Source organism: Gobio gobio (genome assembly GCF_949357685.1).
Source record: "Gobio gobio genome assembly, chromosome: 17".
NCBI classification, from domain to species: Eukaryota; Metazoa; Chordata; class Actinopteri; order Cypriniformes; family Gobionidae; genus Gobio; species Gobio gobio.
The window spans coordinates 49320680-49341481 of NC_137110.1; the positions used below are offsets into that span (position 1 = coordinate 49320680).

At 37.0% G+C, this 20802-nt stretch overlaps 1 protein-coding gene across 1 annotated transcript in view; it reads right to left on the bottom strand.

Annotated features, from left to right (window-relative positions):
* cdh22 (cadherin 22) overlaps positions 1-19411 on the bottom strand; it is a 325753-nt gene extending 306342 nt beyond the window's left edge. Inside the window, exon 1 of the mRNA XM_079840198.1 lies at positions 19252-19411. The gene's annotated coding sequence lies outside the window, so the exon portion shown is untranslated. The remainder of the gene's footprint in view (positions 1-19251) is intronic.
* Between the last annotated feature and the right edge of the window lie 1391 nt (positions 19412-20802).

The window sequence follows — 20802 nt, forward strand, 5'->3', positions numbered from 1 at the left end:
TTATTTGCCACATTGTGTAATTAATTCAATTTGTAAAAAATATTTTTTGTTTTGTTTTGGTGCAGATATACAAGATATAGGTATCTCTTTCTTTCTCTCTCTCTCTCTCTCTCTCTCTCTCTCTCTCTCTCTCTCTCTCTCTCTCTCTGTGTGTGTGTGTTACGGAATTGCTCCGAGACTTTGGGTTGGAGATCCAAACGCATCTTTATTAGAGGGACAATCCAGACACGTAATCCAATGTACAGGCAATGGGTCAATAAACAGGCAGGCAGTCCAAACTAACAAACTAACAAACACACCAACAAGGCAGGAGTGACAGGCAAAAGGGTAGTCCAAAAACAGGCAGAGAGTCCAGATACGAAGATACACGAGTAAAAAACCAGGGATAAATGCTCAGAGATGTAGTGTAACACATACAAAACCTCGCAGTGAATGACAGGATGAACACGCTAGATATAGGCACAGGTAATGTGGTAAATGAGACACAGGTGTAAACAATGAGAGATGATGAGTCCAGGCAAAGGATTATGGGTAATATAGTCTTTGATGGAATGACAGTCTAGGATGGAGTGCCCTCTGGTGGTGATCAGGGGCACTCTCGCTGGTGAATTGTGACACTTTATATGTATATGGCAGAATTAGGCTGTCAAACGATTGTTTTACTGCACTCTAAAAAATGTTGGATTAAAAATAACCCAAGTTGGGTTTAAAATGGACTAACCCAACAATTGGGTTGTTTTAACCCATCGATTGTGTTGTTTTAACCCAGCGTTTGGGTTGTTTTAAGCAAACATTTAACCCAAACGCTGGGTTAAAACAATCCAATTGCTCGGTTATTCCATTTTCAACCCAACTTGGGTTCTTTTTAACCCATCATTTTTTAGAGTCTGTGTATAATCATTATGAATATATAAATACCCACACATACATGTATATATTTTTACACAATATTGTCATGTATATATACTGTATATATATATATTTAAATTATGTATAAATATAACACTTTTTTTCCTTAAATATATACATGCATGTATATTACACATATATTATGTAAACACAAGCTTATTTTGGATCTGATTAATCGTTTGACAGCCATAATATATATATGCACCAAAACCAAAAAAAGTAATTAAAAATATATATATATTTCAGCATAGAAAGTGTGTATGTGCAGTGTGAACGTAGCATTACATAGACAGATCCGCACACAAACCAGACCCGTCCCACAGCGAGCACATGCACTTCAGGACACAGCCAGACACAAATCCAGAGATGATTAAAATCTGGATGTTCAACTGTCGAGGCAAACGTGCTGAAACAGCTGCCATATTTACAAATGTGTTTACATAAACATTCATACTTAAACCCCATCGAGCATCTCCCACACTATAACAATATATTCATGTTATTGTCAGCGACTTATTTATACATGTGGCATAATCTGATACAACACAAAGCACATAATAACAGACTGAAACATTCATTTGCATGTGCTATTGTAAGGCATGCATCCATATGCACTCATAAATCGCTCTATACATGCCGCATGGACATAATTCCATGTATATACAGCTTTTGTGCTGTCACTCATTTACATTTTTACAAAAGTGCAGACCTCAAAAAGGAAACGCGTTTATATGCGGTGCATTTATCAGTCTGATAGTGTGTTTCTATATGAATGTATATCATTACTGGTTTCAAGGCTAGTGTGTGCTGATCTAGAGTCAGGGCTCTCGTGACTGTACTTATCATGTTAACAAAGAGACGAGAGACTCTCTGAGGAATATGATATTGCTCACGAGTCTTTAGATTAGTGGACCACCGAAACGGGTTTTACAATGTCATTAGATCCTAGAGAGGCTGATGTCATGCGGATTAAATGTGATATAAGGTCATACAGAATAATGATGCAAAAAACAATTCTGGACCAAAACTGATCTTTTAGGATGCACTTAGCCGAAAACCAAAAATTTTTTTTTTTTTTTGTATCCACGTTTTTCCTGAGTAAACGATGAGCGCCGCCATGAGGAATTTCAACTTCCGTTTACATGCTCTCATGTTCTGGTCTCCATAGGAACACAATATCAAAAAGGGGTAAAAATAGCGTCTGAATTAATTAAACAGAAATTTTTTGAACGTTACTAAAAATAAAAATATGTGCATGGTTCAGCTGTGCCGTTGTTGACTGCTACATAACAGCAATAAACTGAAGATATTCTTGGAAAGTACGTGTTTTGAGCACCAGCGAATCTGAGGAGAATGTCCGTATACGTATGCCTTGCACTTTATGCTAGACTGGCAAGAGAAAAATGAGCATGGCTCAAAAGTCCCATGGCATGAAATTTTCATTTTATGAGGTTTTTCAACATTAATATGGGTTCCCCTAGCCTGAATATTGTCCCCAAGTGGCTAGAAATTTTGATCGGTGTAAACCGAGTTCTGGCTGTCTTTCTCTGCCTTTGAGAAAATGACAGCCCAGACGAGCTGATCTTGAATTTTCCTGCTATGACGTCATAACAGGAACGGTTACCTCCCGTTCCTCCGCCCAGAGAATCTGGCACGCCCATGCGAGCGCCATATTTGTTTGTCCTCGAGAGATCATGGCTTGTGAACGAGTGAATGCTGGCAGTTTCTCAGTGTTTGGATGTACAAAAGAAGACAGAAGTCTTTTTTTAGTTCCTTCTGATCTGTGATTTCTGATGTGTAGCTAATTATTCAAGTTCACACAGAACTTTATTATTCGTGCTGCGGCTTCTCTCTCTCCCGACAGAACGGTGTTTTCAATCTTGTGAGTCAGTATTTTTGTACGTCCTCGTCGCGTCTATCTGTTCTACAATGTGTATACAGTCGTGAGTTTCTGCTCAACATCAGCAGAGTCACATCTTTAGAGATAAACTTCACGCACGCTGAAGCTCGGCCCCTCGGTCTTCAACCCCTCGGCCTTCAACATCCCCGACCCCCAGTACTGCACCTGGCCCACAACGGATGCACCAAACGCGGTGCGAGATTAAGCAGAAGGGGGTAAGCGTGAGCATATCAGGGCTAGGCTAGCCAGCTATTCCCACAATAAACTGGATTACATTCGATTACTGCTGTTGTATTTGTTTGCGCTGTGTACTCAATGCACGTCACTGACGCTTTTCATATGATAGGAAAATATCTAAAAATAATGCTATAATCAACACTTACTCGTAACTCGTTCATCTCGACAGCTGTAACGGTACATTACATGTGTTACAAAGTTGGAATTCAATAATGAGGAAGGCGTACTCGGCGTGACTGGGACACTAAATTTCACAAAATTTTTCTCAATTTTTTCAACTAAATATCCAAATAAATATAATTATTAAACTAAATTAACCATATAAATTAAATTACTGATCTAATTACTGATCTAAAGCCCACACTGTCACTGTATGATAATTGAAATGAACTGATGACATCAGCGTTTTCTCCGGAATGGCTATACAGCTGAATACAATTCTGTTGCATTATTTTCCTGTTTAACGCTGTAAAGCTGCTTTGAAACAATCTGTATTGTTAAAAGCGCTATATAAATAAAGTTGACTTGACTTGACTCGTGTTTATTCAGAACAGTGTATACAGATACAAACAAAATAAACTCGCGCTGACAGCGCTCTCACAACTCAGTAGTTACAATATATAACTTTGTTAGCAATCGCTCCGTCTCTGGTCCATTGATGTTCGGTTTGATCGCGAACAAATCATTCTTCCGCATTCAGAAAAAGGTGGATAATTGTAAAAAATATTAGACTTTTAAATTTATTTCTGGAATTTAAATAAATTAATCTTAAATGAAAATTTAAAAAAAGCACAAGCCATTAAATCAAATTAATTTATCATCAAAAATTATGTCTAGAGAAATTAATTCATAAAACATTAACAATTTAAATATCTATTAAAGATATCTATTAAAGATTTAATCAAATTTTCAACAAAATATTGTATTTTTATTTTTGTCAAATAAGATACTGTACAATTAACTTTTATAACATAAATTAAAACATGAATAATTTGTTTTATTAATAATAATAATAATAATAATAATAATAATAATAATAATAATAATAATAATAATAATAATAATAATAATAATAATAATAATACAAATTCAGGATGCACTTGTCCAAAAACCAAAATCATTTTCCCCCAACATATTTAAAAATAAGTATAATTATGCAAAAATTTTACTTTTTAATTACTTTTTACAAAAAACACAAGACATTAAATCAAATGAATGTATCATCAAAAATGGCATCTAATGAAATTAATTCATAAAACTTTAAAATCTATTAAAAATATAATCAAATTTACAACAAAAGATTGTATTTTTATTTTTGTCAAATAAGATTGTGTACAGCTGTGCTTGTATAATGTGCTTGTAAAAAAAAAAGATTATTATAATATTAGATAATTAGCATATGATTACTATTATTGTTTTTGTTGTTATTATTATTATTTTTATTACACTACTATTACACTCTAAAAAATGCTGGGTTAAAAATAACCCAAGTTGGGTTGAAAATGGACTAACCCAGCAATTGGGTTGTTTTAAGCAAACATTTAACCCAACCGCTGGGTTAAAACAACCCAATTGCTGGGTTAGTCCATTTTCAACCTAACTTGGGTTATTTTTAACCCAGCATTTTTTTGTGTATTACTACTATTATTATTACTATTAGTATTATTGTTGTTGTTGTTGTTGTTTGAGAAGTACATGCTATTACATAATAGTAACAAATTTCTCTCATAATTTCTTCAAGTTAAACCAAACTTTTATTGAGGCTTTTTTTTTAGACCCTCCAAAACTTTTTCGGCCAAAACCAAAATGTCTGTTTCTGAATTTCGATGCATGATTGATACAGACAGGCAGGAGAAATCTCCCTGTGCTTTCTGTCTCATCAGATGAATGTCTACTAGAAACAATCGACCAATCAAAGAGATCTCATTGGTGGATCATCTTTCCCAGCAGCACTATCTCTCGTTGCAGAGCAGTTTGTGTGATTTAGTCGAGCTTTTAACTTCCTGTTTCACACACACCTGAGCTGTAGAGCGTCAGCCGCTGGAGTCATGCAGCCTGACAGCAGGCAAGCTCTCTTTTCTCTTTCTTTCCTTCATGCCACCATCATTCTGGTTCAGTCTATCACACACACACACACACACACACACACACACACACACACTGTCAGAGATAAACTGCACACTGTCACTGAAACACTGCCGTCCTCAAGCCAGCGCTCAACACAGCATGGGAAATCTCAATATATCTGCAATAATGTCACAAGATACGTTTGCCGCAGTAAAATGGTATGGATGAAGTGGCGTGGGCTGCGTGGACGAATGTCATGGAGAGACTGATCAAAACGACATGCTAAATAAACATAACTCTACTTCTGTAATGTCACATAAACAATGTATATTCAAAAAGAAAAAAAATATATATATATGACAGGGCAGATACATGAAAGATCAAGAAGACAAGCTTTGCAATAATGTTCACAATAAGACTTTACATACAAAATAATAAATAAATAAATAAATAAATAAATAAATACATACATACATACATACATACATACATACATACATACATACATACATACAAACTTTGTGTCCTGAAAATACAATTTAGTTATTACTGTATTACATTCAAGAGAAGGATTTTTTATATTTCAATCTTTTAGTTTTTTTATTTATTTATTTTTATTTATTGATGATAATTTCTGGGTGAAACTTTGCTTAACTGTCATATAATGAAAGTTAAATTATTAAAATATTATATGATAATAAAACAATTTAAAAAATAAATAAATAAAATAAAATAAAATATGATAATGTCTGGATGAAAAAAAGTGCTTAGCTGTCATATAATGAAAGTTAAATGATTAATTATAATGAAATAATAATTAATGAAATATAAAAAAAATTAATAAAATTAAATTATGATAATTTCTGATGAAAAAATGCTTAACTGTCATATAATGCAAGTTAAATAATTTGAATATTCTATGATAAAATCAAATAAAAAATAAAATAACATTAGTAAAATAAATAAAATAATGTTTCGTAATACATGTTGTATTAAGAGAATAAATAGGAAGTACTTTGACTTCAAAACTATACAGTAATTATGGCAGTAACTGTATAATACAGTTAAAACATAAACTAATATTGGATATTCATAATAATTATTTATCCACTATTTACCTAGTTACCACAGGTTTTTTTTTTTTTTTACAAGAAAAACTAAAAAAATATACAACTTTTAAAAAAACTAATGCTTTACATTTTAGGGATGTTTTAATGTTCGCGTTTTTAACTATTTTCTTTATAGCCATCATTTTTAATCAGTTCAAGTCTCTCTCTCTCTCTCTATAATTCAGGTCTAGCTTTTGGGAGCACAAAAAACAGATGAAATCTGAAAGGCTGACTTGTATCATGAGTAATACTGTCATTATTTCACACACCATCACCGGAGCCAAACTGAGACAGTATTCAGTGTATGATTTGATCTGAAGAGCCCTTGTCCTGGGATCGTATGATCGGGACCAGAAAGGTGCACCAGCGGACCTGATCAAAGCCTGCCTCAGATGGCAGGGCTCGTGTCAGAATCGTGATGTAGGGTCGCCGGCTTGACCAAACGGCCGCTCGCTCATAAAGTCAACACACATTCCCAGAGATTGGAATTCCACAAGCTGTGCTGGGGCCGTCCGCAATAGCCATAATCAAATATGAATGGCTCCGGTAATACTGCCACGCTCTCCAAAGATAGAGGTGAACAACGGGCAATAACTCAACAAGATGAATCATTTTCAGGGAGATGTTTGGAATTGAGGGCTTACTAGCGAAGTGACGATGGGGAGTTCATCCTATCAGTGGGTTATGCCTCTGTGTGTCTGCCTGGGTTGCAGTTTGGGCGGCCAAAGGAGAAGTTCAGGCTGAATCTTGATCATTTCGTAGAGTTACTGACCATCCAGCCCTAGGCTAGGGAACAGGCGGGAGGCCTCCGAACATTACTAGCCAGGGAATGCTGAATCCGAACACATCCAGAATGAGGATATCAGAAAAAAGCCTGTAGCTACACATGACCCGCTCCAGCCCTGAAGTCAACACAGAGGAATGGAAACTTATATAATAATGAAGCATTTTAAAACTCTCAGTGAACTCAAGCGTGGTACCGGGATCGGTTGCCACCTGTGCAATAAGTCCATTCGGGAAATTTCCTCACTACTAAATATCCCACACTCAACTGTTAGTGGTGTTATAACAAAGTGGAAGCAATTGGGAACAACAGCAACTCAGCCACGAAGTGAAATCACAGAGTGCGGTCAGCGCATGCTGAGGGTCACAGTGCGCAGAAGTCAATAGCTACAGACCTCCAAACTCCTGTGGCCTTCAGATGAGCTCAAGAACAGTGTGTAGAGCTTCATGCAATGGGTTTCCATGGCCGAGCAGCTCATCCAAGCCTTACATCACTAAGTGCAATGCAAAGCATGGGATGCCGTGGGGTAAAGTGCGCCGCCACTGGACTCCAGAGCAGTGAGACGTGTTCTCTAGAGTGACCAATCATGCTTCTCTATCTGACAATCCCATGGACGAGTCTGGGTTTGGCGGTTGCCAGGAGAACGGGACTTGCCTGACTGCATTGTGCCAAGAGTAAAGTTTGGTGGAGGGGGGATTATGGTGTGGGGTTGTTTTTCAGGGGCTGGGCTTGGCCCCTTAGTTCCAGTGAAAGGAACTCTTAATGCTTCACCAAGACATTTTGGACAATTTCATGCTCCCAACTTTGCGGGAACAGTTTGGGGACGGCCCCTTCCTGTCCCAACATGACTGACCAGTGCACAAAGTGTCGCTCCATAAAGACATGGATGAGCGAGTTTGGTGTGGAGGAACTTGACTGGCCTGCACAGAGTCCTGACCTCAACCCGTTAGAACAGCTTTGGGATGAATTAGAGCGGAGACTGAGAACCAGGCCTTCTCGTCCAACATCAGTGCCTGACCTCACAAATGCGCTTCTAGAAGAATCTCCATAAACACACTATGGATTAAGAATGGGATGTCATTAAAGTTCATGTGCATGTAAAGGCAGACGTCCCAAAACTTTTGGCAATATAGTGTGTATGTATATATATATATACTAGTGTTGTCAAAATTAGCACATTAACGCAATGTTTTTTTTTTCAGTTTAACATGTTAAAAATATTTAACGCAACTAACTAGCATCCGTTTTTCTATCATCCTTTGGCTAGCGTTACATTATATGATCATGCTCTTATTCATGCAAATGCTTTTAAACCATTCAAGCGCAATAAGACAAAAGAAAATGCGCTGTCAGAATCAGCGCGCAGAATCCAGTTCTGAATCCAGAATGAATCCAGAATGCGCATGAATGAAAAATAACACACAGAATTATGCCAAAAAGCCGTTTTGTCGAGTATTCTCTTATGAGCGGTCTTAAATTAGTTAAATAACGTCTTAAATGAACTTAAAGAGGTGAGAAAATGAGATGCGCGTGACAGCGCATCAGATCCGCATCCCACCCTAACCCTATAGTCAGCACAAGTTAATATTACTCAGTACATAAATATATACAGTAATTACACTACAACAACAATGACACCTTAAAATAAAGTGTAACTTAATGTTGCATATATAGTATACCCAACGTTATCCACATACAGATATACACTATATAGCAAATCTCAACTGCTTGCTTGTATCAAAATGTAAACTATATTATCACCCAGCTCTTCAAACTAAGCACTTTATATAAAGTTGAATATACACTGAAAACAATTTGGTGCATGATTTAATACGAAATAACTAGTCAATTTCCCAAATAATTACATATCATCACAAAACTGCATTGTCGTCCAGCTCTAGTCTGCTAAATGTGATGAATGGCATGAAAATATGAAGATATTATAACATTATCTGTTGCTTTGAAACAATGTGCACTATAGAAATAAATTTGACTCGACGTGTTTCTTAGACAGCGCTGAGATTAGATGAAGAGCGTTTTGTGCTTCTCAGAGGACTGTCTGGGAAAAAGAGCCCAGAAATCTCACATGCGTCTCCTCTAAAGTTTCAGAAAACGTCTCAGCGTTTCAAACTGTGTTTCCATAAAAGTCTCAATACGAACTCAACATCTGTGCTATCCTCCATACTCTTACTATATCTGCATCTATTCTTCTACAGAGAAACGTCTATGCTTATAAACTCTCCAGAGCAATGAAAGAGCAACCTTTGAGCAACAAAAATGTCCTCGGGGAACTCTGAAGCGTTCGCAGACGGCCTGTTTAGCGCTGGCTAATTACTATTGAAAATCTACTGCTTTCCACTCAATGACATGGAAATAATTATCTTTAATGTACTTATTTATATATATATATATATATATTGTTTGTGCGTCTGCCAGGAAGCACTGCGGGTGACGGACAGACCATTGACAGAGCATCAAAGCAGAGCCGCTCTCTTTCTCCAGAAAAACACATCCATGTCTGATGCAAGTCATAAAAGAAGCCGGTGCGAGACATTCGAACATGTATTTACTGCCGTCTCCTCTGACAAATGCCAACTCATCCAGCCAAGATAAATTACCATGGAAACATCCTACTGGATGACCAGCATTGAGGGAAAAAAGAAAACCTGAAATTGTGAAGAGGGAGACAATTTCACATTTGTTTATTTTCATGGCAGTCAAAACCGACAGATTTCACTTCCACGTCTCTTTATGATGATCGATCATGTGCGGTGGGATCCAAAATTCAGGAAAATGCGGCTGTTTGTCTTTTTTTATGTCAATGTGTCATGCAACATTTATCATCAAATATAATATCAGCAACAACTCATTTGCAGCTGTCTGCAACACATACACTCTAAAAAAAAAGGCTCGTAATCATAGGGGAACCTTTTTTAGTGCTATATAGCACCAATTTTGGTGCTTCAGTGGTTCTTCAGCGGTTCTTCAGAGGTGCTATATAGCACCTTAGTCAAAGAACCGGTGAAGAACCTCTGAAGAACCTCTGAAGAACCTCTGAAGAACCGCTGAAACCGCTGAAGAACCTCTGAAGAACCTCTGAAGAACCGCTGAAGAACCACTGAAGCACCAAAATTGGTGCTATATAGCACTAAAAAAGGTTCCCCTATGATTACGAGCCAAGAACCATTTTTGGTGCAATATAGAACCTTTTTTTTTTTTAGAGTGTAGAGAGCACAATGTAATTTATGAATTCTACATTTTAGCATGTTTACACCTTGTCATATGTGTTTTTACTGATCCGACAGATTATCACAAAATCCTGACTTTATATCACACAATTCTGACTTTATATCACATAATCCTGACTTTATATCACACAATTCTGACTTTATATCACATAATCCTGACTTTATATCACACAATCCTGACTTTATATCACATAATTCTGACTTTATATCACACAATCCTGACTTTATATCACATAATTGTGACTTTATATCACACAATTCTGACTTTATATCACACAATCCTGACTTTATATCACACAATCCTGACTTTACATCACATAATTCTGACTTTATATCACACAATTCTCACTTTATATCACATAATTCTGACTTTATATCACACAATTCTGACTTTATATCACATAATCCTGACTTTATATCACACAATCCTGACTTTATATCACACAATTCTGACTTTATATCACATAATCCTGACTTTATATCACACAATTCTGACTTTATATCACACAATTCTGACTTTATATCACATAATCCTGACTTTATATCACACAATTCTGACTTTATATCACATAATTGTGACTTTATATCACACAATCCTGACCCTGACTTTATATCACACAATCCTGACTTTATATCACACAATTCTGACTTTATATCACATAATTGTGACTTTATATCACACAATTCTGACTTTATATCACACAATTCTCACTTTATATCACATAATTCTGACTTTATATCACATAATTCTGACTTTATATCACACAATCCTGACTTTATATCACACAATCCTGACATTATATCACATAATTCTGACTTTATATCACACAATTCTGACTTTATATCACACAAATCTCATTTATATCACATAATCCTGACTTTATATCACACAATCCTGACTTTATATCACACAATCCTGACTTTATATCACATAATTCTGACTTTATATCACAAAATTCTGACTTTATATCACATAATTGTGACTTTATATCACACAATCCTGACCCTGACTTTATATCACACAATCCTGACTTTATATCACACAATCCTGACTTTATATCACACAATCCTGACTTTATATCACACAATCCTGACTTTATATCACACAATCCTGACTTTATATCACACAATCCTGACTTTATATCACACAATTCTGACTTTATATCACATAATTCTGACTTTATATCACACAATCCTGACTTTATATCACACAATTCTGACTTTATATCACATAATTCTGACTTTATATCACACAATCCTGACTTTATATCACACAATCCTGACTTTATATCACACAATCCTGACTTTATATCACACAATCCTGACTTTATATCACACAATCCTGACTTTATATCACACAATCCTGACTTTATATCACACAATCCTGACTTTATATCACACAATCCTGACTTTATATCACACAATTCTGACTTTATATCACATAATTCTGACTTTATATCACACAATCCTGACTTTATATCACACAATTCTGACTTTATATCACATAATTCTGACTTTATATCACACAATCCTGACTTTATATCACACAATCCTGACTTTATATCACACAATCCTGACTTTATATCACACAATTCTGACTTTATATCACATAATTCTGACTTTATATCACACAATCCTGACTTTATATCACACAATTCTGACTTTATGTCACACAATCCTGACTTTATATCACACAATTCTGACTTTATATCACACAATCCTGACTTTATATCACACAATCCTGACTTTACATCACATAATTCTGACTTTATATCACACAATTATCACTTTATATCACATAATTCTGACTTTATATCACATAATTCTGACTTTATATCACACAATCCTGACTTTATATCACACAATCCTGACATTATATCACATAATTCTGACTTTATATCACACAATTCTGACTTTATATCACATAATTCTGACTTTATATCACACAAATCTCATTTATATCACATAATCCTGACTTTATATCACACAATCCTGACTTTATATCACATAATTCTGACTTTATATAACACAATTCTGACTTTATATCACATAATTCTGACTTTATATCACACAATTCTGACTTTATATCACATAATTCTGACTTTATATCACACAATTCTGACTTTATATCACATAATTGTGACTTTATATCACACAATCCTGACCCTGACTTTATATCACACAATCCTGACTTTATATCACACAATCCTGACTTTATATCACACAATTCTGACTTTATATCACATAATTCTGACTTTATATCACACAATCCTGACTTTATATCACACAATTCTGACTTTATATCACGCAATCCTGACTTTACATCACATAATTCTGACTTTATATCACATAATTCTGACTTTATATCACACAATTCTGACTTTATATCACACAATCCTGACTTTATATCACACAATCATGACTTTATATCACATAATTCTGACTTTATATCACATAATTCTGACTTTATATCACACAATTCTGACTTTACATCACATAATTCTGACTTTATATCACACAATTCTGACTTTACATCACATAATTCTGACTTTATATCACACAATTCTAACTTTATATCACATAATTCTGACTTTATAACTCGTAATTCTGACTTTATATCCTACAATTCTGACTTTAAATCTCATAATCCTGACTTTATAACTCGTAATTCTGACTTTATATCACACAATTCTCACTTTATAACTCATAATTCTGACTTTATATCTCATCATAAAAAACGTTGTCATTTCTGGATAATGATTTCATGAAATTTCAGTGCTTACCTCCATTATTGTGAGTGGCATATTTCATCTAAACGTTTGTATCAGATGTAAAACGAGGTTCAAATCATTCTGTTATCTTCATATGTGCGTGTAAAATTGCATTTCTATGCCCATTTTGAGCGTACGCAACGTTTATACATCAGGCCCCTGCTTTTTTCACAATCACACAGATATCCGCTCAGAGGAAACGTGTGTAGTGTCCAGCTGTAAACAGTGTTTTTGTTCAAGTAAATCAGAACTACGAGTGCTATAAGCTCAACATTTCCTACATCACAAGCTAAAAGCAGTACGTCTCACAGAGCTCTTAAAGGGGTCATAGAATGACATTTTTGTACAAGTTAATATGATTCTTTAGTGTCTAAATGAAAAGTTTGTAATATACTTTAATTAAAAATTCTCATTAGTATTGTAAGAAAACACTCATTTTACCTGGTCAAAACCAGCTCAGTTTTCAGCAAGTCATTTCAGTGTATATGACTTTAAATGATAATGAGCTTTGCTCACCCCGCCCCCTCTGCTCTGTGGGGCGTTCGGTTCGACCCGGCACAACACCACAACACACGTGGAGTGTTGCCTTGACAACATTTGAGGGTATATTTTCGAGAAATAATGGCAACGGGAGTCTCTGAAGACACATCTAAGCAACCTTATCATTTTGAACCGGAGTCGGACCAGGAACAGATGACGAACCCATCGAAGTTCGAACAGGACATTTCTGAATGGTTGGTTAACGTCATGTCACTTTGATCTAGTAGTGTAGTTGCTATGTGTTTACTGATGTGTTAGTTCATTGACAGATTGATGTTATGTTATAAGATTTTTTTTTTTACATTACTTCTTAATCAGTAACAGACACCGTTATAAACCATGTACAAAATTAAGCTTAGTGTAGTGTTACCACGTTAACTTTATCACCCGAGTACACAGTTTGTAATAACAAACATAACGCGTTGTTCATTATAAACGTGGGATTATGAATTATATTGAGAACGTCATACACAGAAAGCATGCCGTCATGTAACTTACCCTGTAAACTTTAGCCTCATTCATCGTGAAGCGTGCAAGCGATTTGCAAAGATTAATATAAAGGTTAATAAAACGTTACACTCACATCTTCCTGAGGTGCAGCAGGAACACAATCCTTTTTTCAAGAGCAGCTTATTAGCAAAACCTGCTTTATACTGACGCTCGTTTATAAAGCAGTCTGCTGAGAAATGATTCGCGCAAACATTGACGTTGATCGGGGGGAATATTCCCTTCTAAAACAAAACTCAGCAGCCACTGGGTCTTCAGCGGTTCGGATTTAGGAACATCAAAATGACTGCTGTGTTCGTTATTACACCCAAGAACAGAACACCACAATCGCTTAGACGCCATTCTGCTCCAGCGTATCAACAATGGCGGACTGATGAGCGCTCGCTCAGGGCGGGTCTGTGTTGAAACGCTGCTGTCAATCACAAATCTTAGGAGGGGCGTACACCGTGTAACGTCACACGGTCAGACGGCTCGATTTGAGACAGGGGAAAATATATAAGGAGATAAAAAAAAACCACTGGATGTATTTTTATCATTATAGGATGGTTGTGTACAGGCACTGCCAACACACATTTCCGTATAATCAACTTGTAAAAGTGCATGTACCATTCTATGACCCCTTTAAAGGATTTCACCATGCGCTTCTTCCGCTACATGCTATACATGAATAATTAAGCATGCACAATGCTTTTGGGGCTCATGCCAGAATAATTTTATTTGGTCCATATTCAAATAAAGACTCAATCTCAAGGGTACACCGCTTTGAATAACAGTAATACAGCCTGACAGAGTAATGACAGTAATTATTGAATTATTGTTGTGGTGCTCCAAAAAACGCACTTGAAAAAGCCACTTGACCTGCATGTAATCACTGTCACCTGAAAAAAACACACAGCGTTTCATTTTTTTCCACTGCTGTTTGCATGCTTCATGATTATTCTCAGCCAGAGAACAATGAAAGAGGCAAAATCAGTACAAGGTAAACCTGTGTTCATTCTAATAACACGTTCTTTATTTCAAAGGTATAGAGCCTTGTGGATAACAGAAATTCCTGTGTTAATCTGATATGCGTGCAAAACATCATAAGTTGCTCTGCATCTAAAGCTACTTTCCTTGTGTGCTGATGTCACCGCGGCCACACCGTGTTATCGGATGATGTTAACAAATAATCAAATAGAAAATGTATCATTCAGGTCTCGTAACCTTCTAATATGAAACTCACGCTTTTCACGATCCAAATACAATCAAATCCCAATGTGTAAAATCAAATCCAGACATGGATTTCTCATTAAATATCTTGTTTCACTCTGAATTACGCCACATTACAGAAATAATCAAAGAAGTGCACAAAATACCGTACACACTTCTGATGTTGCTCTCGTTCAGACGGGGGAAAAAATAGGGGCATAAAAGCAACAGATATTGAATAAGAGCTAGTTTCAATTGAACGTCCATTTATTGTGTGTGTGTTTTTTATATAGTGGTGTAGACCAAATGTACACTCTAAAAAATACTTGGATAAAAATAACCCAATTTGGGTTGAAAATGGACTAACCCAGCAATTGGGTTGTTTTAACCCAGCGGTTGGGTTAAATGTTTGCTTAAAACAACCCAATCGCTGGGTTAAAACAACACAATTGCTGAGTTAGTCCTTTTCAACCCAACTTGGGTTATTTTTAACCAAGCATTTTTTAGAGTGTAGCCAGACATTGTGCATGTAAATTCATAACAGCACATTTGAAAGTTAATTATGTTGCATGAATAAAAATGAATTTGTTGTAAATAAATAAATAAAATAAATATGTGTGTGTGTGTGTGTATGTACATACAGTACACACACACACACACACACACACACACACACACACACACACACACACACACACACACTGTGAGGTCTAAAAGTCTGAGATCAAGTGATAATGCTTATTTTGCATAGCAAAATAATGTTTATTTTAAATGTTATAAAAAATCGTAGCATCTTCACGCCTTATATTGCATTAGCAGATTGGAGCTGGGTGGTGACGTAATTTACATTTTTCAAGGAGACACAGTATGCAGATGAAGCAGGATATACTGATACACTGTAAAAAAAAAAAAAAAAGAAAGTACGTATTTTACAAGAAAGTATTGATTTCAATCTTTTTACTGCAAAATCCCACGTTTATTCCAATGCCGTTTCTCGTAATTATTTGAAAGCAAAACAAAATCTCAATGTCATTTTTCAGAATCATAAAACGTTGCTTATTTTTCATTCAAGGTAGTCGAGGTAGCCGGAAAGTCCCCTACAACAGAAATCCTGTATGTTTGGCTGAACACCGGACGCAAAAGCCATGTTGACTATATCCTTCGGATATATAAAGATTCAATCAAGTGTTTAATTTCGAACTGTTATCGGTGTTAAATGGTAAGCAAACTCTTCTGCTCTGCTGTGAAACTCCACCGCTTTCATTTCGCCCACTCTGCTTTACAACAACAGTGAGAAAGCAGCCGTTGTTTCGCGGGCGACTGGGTGAAGAGCCCACACAGTCAGGAAGACAGCGAGGACGGAAACACGGGGGGCCGCGTTCCTTTGGCATAAACCGGATCTCGGAGCAGGTGTGGGACCGTAACACAGCAGATAATTTAAGCAAAGGTCTGTCGCAGAGGCACCTAGAGCAGGTGCAAACGTGCAGCGGCGCTCCCCGAACTCCACCGCCAGATCCAGATCAATTAAACGGGCCTGATGGTCCTCCTTCCAGGAGTCATAAAACCTCTCTCATTTGTAACCCATATCTGTCATCTCTACCGCCCCTCAGGCAACATACATCAACTTCCCCCACCCTCGCAGTCCCGCTGCGCTAAGGTTTATACTCCGACTCAGTAAAAGGTAATCAATGTTGTCCGTGGCACGTCGCTTCTTCCACACGATCTATCAAAGAGGGCCGCGTGTCCGAGCCCCGAGTCTGAGGACCCGAAGGCGACGCGGCTAGTCACGAGGCATAAATCAAGACGAATCTATAACACATTAGTTTATGTGAGTTCGCAGCATGTATGTGCTTGTGTGGAAAAATATGCGGGCAGGAGCTCTGCCGACAGGCCTCTGCAGTCGCATTACGGCCGGCAATGCACCGCATTATATCGCACATCAACATAACTGTCAATAGCGCTCAGCAAATGCATGGGAATGCAATGACACTCATAAATACAGCCATAGAGTGAAAGCAGCCGGTAATTCACAATGCTCTTTTTATAATTGCAGGCTGCATTAAAAATTAATGCCATAATTACATGCAAGCTGGAACGCTCTGACGCAACTCAGGTTTCATTAGCGGCGGATAATCTGAGGGTGCAACGCTTTAAGACATCTCTGGACATACATCAGTCGCCTAATTGGATAATCTAAATCACTGATTGGATATCGAGTTCCAATGCAGGCTCCAAGGGGCCCGACGGGGAGCTGGGTAAATGACAACAATCAGCGAGAACAGAGCCGAGGCGCTTGAGGATTAAACTGAGATCATGTCGGCACACAACAAGGGGCAAACGGCCACCGGTTCATGAACGAGAGATGAAACTCTGTCAACACGCTTTCACTCGCACTGAGTTTTCCCACACACATAGAAGACACGAAGACAAACCTTTAGAGATATCGCCGTGGATAAGTACCCCGCGGTCAAAGCTGCCTTGCTCTTACTGGAAACTACGAGATAAAGCAAACGTGCAGTAGGGAACGTGGTTTGAAGCAATCCAAACGCATGGAAAATCAATCACGGGTGCAGAGATTGAATATGCAACTAGTGCCATTTTTTGCTTATTAAAAAAAGTCATTCAATTCACAAGAACACATTACAGACATCTACTGAATAAAGACAACATGGTGCACTTATGATGTGGACAAACACTAAAGAGTCATCACTTTTTTTTCAAAATTAACATAATTAACCATTCTATGCATTAAACCATGCATTCATTATCCATGCATATGCTTTAGGGATCTAACGCATAGACTAATTAATGTTAATTATTGACTAAAAAGAAAAATGTTCTCATTGTGATATTCATTAAACACTCAATTAACTACAACAACAAACAAAGCACGGCTTAATTCAGATAATCAAAGGGGAATACACTCCAAAAAGATGTCATTCTGGAGAGTTTCTAAACAGTTGAGATGCTGCTCCCTCGTCCTCTACACACACTCAACTTCCTTTTACAGTAGTCGCACATGAGACCATCACATTCCCCGGGTTTAAACACTGAAGTGTTGCTAAATAACGTTACACAGGTTACAGTGCTGAAAAAACACAAGCCTGTAAAAGACAGAACATGCACATCGTGCTGGTTAATATTGCAATTGAGAACTGTAGCCCCTTCAGACATTATGCTATTGACAATACTCTAAATTATCTACCAAACCAGTAAATCCCAGCAATAATCAATAACTTGCAGTCTAATTGAGCAGATTTAGATTCTGATCAATAGTTGATCACTCCAGTGAGGAGCCAAGCCTCCGTTCGCTCAAACACACGGAGAGGGAAGTTCAATTGATATTTCTACAACACACTGCTCAATTTTCACTGATGCTAAATGATGGACTCTCTCACACCAACCTTTAAAATATGCATCGGTCCATGCAAAAGAATCACAGAAACTCATGCATTTCATATTTAAAGAGTGAATACAGGCCAGATGGGACAAGCTTACTCATCATTGTGTCTATATTTGTTACTAAAAATGATGTTCATAATTATAAACTGCATTCACCCCATATATTAAAAACATATATACTATAGCCTATATGTTGGAAAACAGACAACATGCCAAATCAATCCAATAAATCACTATCCTCTCGGTCTATATCAGCAGATTTTGATAATGAGCAATATATGATCATCTCAGCCGGTGGCTAAAGAAAATATAGGCAACTCTTTTCAACTTTTCATTCTGGCAAATACACATATCGACAATACAGGAAACAAAAGACGCATTAAATTTAAGACGGCTCATTGATTCAGACACAAACTACCGGCAACAAGTTGCGCGTAACCCTTCCACACATGACATTATCAGCCGTACAGGCACATCTCCAGCCGTGTCATCCATCTCAATGGATGTTCTGCATAAGAATCCGAGAGTTGGACACATGCATTGGCTATAAGTCTCTGTAAAAGCATAAGTTTATGGAGAGGAGCTTTACCTGAAGCGCAGTCACAATGAAGCCTCGGCTGTGGATTTTACGCACTGTGTTCCGCGTATCTCGTGCTGCTCCTCTATAACGATACGATCCTCAATGCGGCGCGGTGTGCGCGCTGGGGACAGACGCGATGCGATGCGATGCGATGCCTGCGCTCCTCTCCGCCGGCGCGCGTGATGAGAGTCTCTTCTGTCTCCAGCGCGCGCGTCTGACAGCAGCGCGCAGCCTCATGCGGCGATGAGCAGAACTGACTGAATAAGAGCAGGGCTGAGAGTTCACACACTGCTGTTTGCACACTTGTGTTAACCCTGTGTGCGTGCGTTATGACGGGAATGTTTCATTTACCTTTCGTGCATAAAACGGACATCTTTCCTTTTTATTGCACGTACGTTCTTTTGTGTGTTTCTCAGTTTATGATGCTGTCGAGATGTTTATCCTCGTGTGCATGCATTAGTACATGTAAGTGCTCCTGTAAATCAATAAAGATCTCTATGCTTTTTTTCTGATGTTACAATAACAAAATGCATGCAGATATGTTAAAAACATGCAATAACAGTGATATTAAAACATATAGTCTATAATGATACATAACCGATTATTTAAAATATATAAGTACATTTAATTGGGTACAGCATTTTTATAAAAGGTGTAATTCAATCGCTTACTGAAATTTTGACCATTTGGTTGTGCTGTCACTAAATTGATACTAGATTATTGTTATGGCATTGTAACAAAGATAGGACACCCTGTTGAATTCAATGGTTTTATGTATCAGGGCATAAAAAAATATCATCTGGTCCTTGGCAAGCCTTAAAATTTAATACAACCACAGATGAACAATAACACATGACATATTACACCATATCATATTTATTTAACAAAAACAAAGACAAAATGGAGAAGCCACGGGTGACAAACTAAGTCCACCCTTACTGTTAACACAGGAATAAAGAGGGTAAGTATCAGTCGGGCTCTGCTAATCAAATGATGAATTTATCATCAGCAAGTGATCGCCTCTATAAAAGCAGAAGTGTTGTCAGTTTGCTGGTCTGAAGCATTCAGGTGTGTGTTAACACAATGCCAACCCTTACGAAAAAGAAGTCTATTCAAGTGTTCTATACTTCTTTTAAACTTTTTATATACTTATCAGAAATATACTTAAAATTTCACTTCAGTATACTTGACTTATACTGACAGAAAGGTCTAAGTATATTTGGTCTGTACTTGTACTCAATATTTTGATCGAGATACTTAAAAGTATAATTAAAGGGGTGGTTGCATGCGATTTCACTTTTTAAACTTTAGTTAGTGTGTAATGTTGCTGCTTGAACATAAACAGTATCTGCAAAGTTACAGCGCTGAAAGTTTGATGCAAACAGAGATATTGTCTTTTAAAGTTATGGCAGTTTATTGCCTACAAAAACGGCCGGTTTGGACTACAACAAGTTTCTTCCCGGGTTGGTGACATCATAAACCCTTGCTATTAACATAAACACTGCCCCCGCGAACACGCAACAAAGTGGGCAAGGCCACGTCGCAGTCATTAGGAAAGAG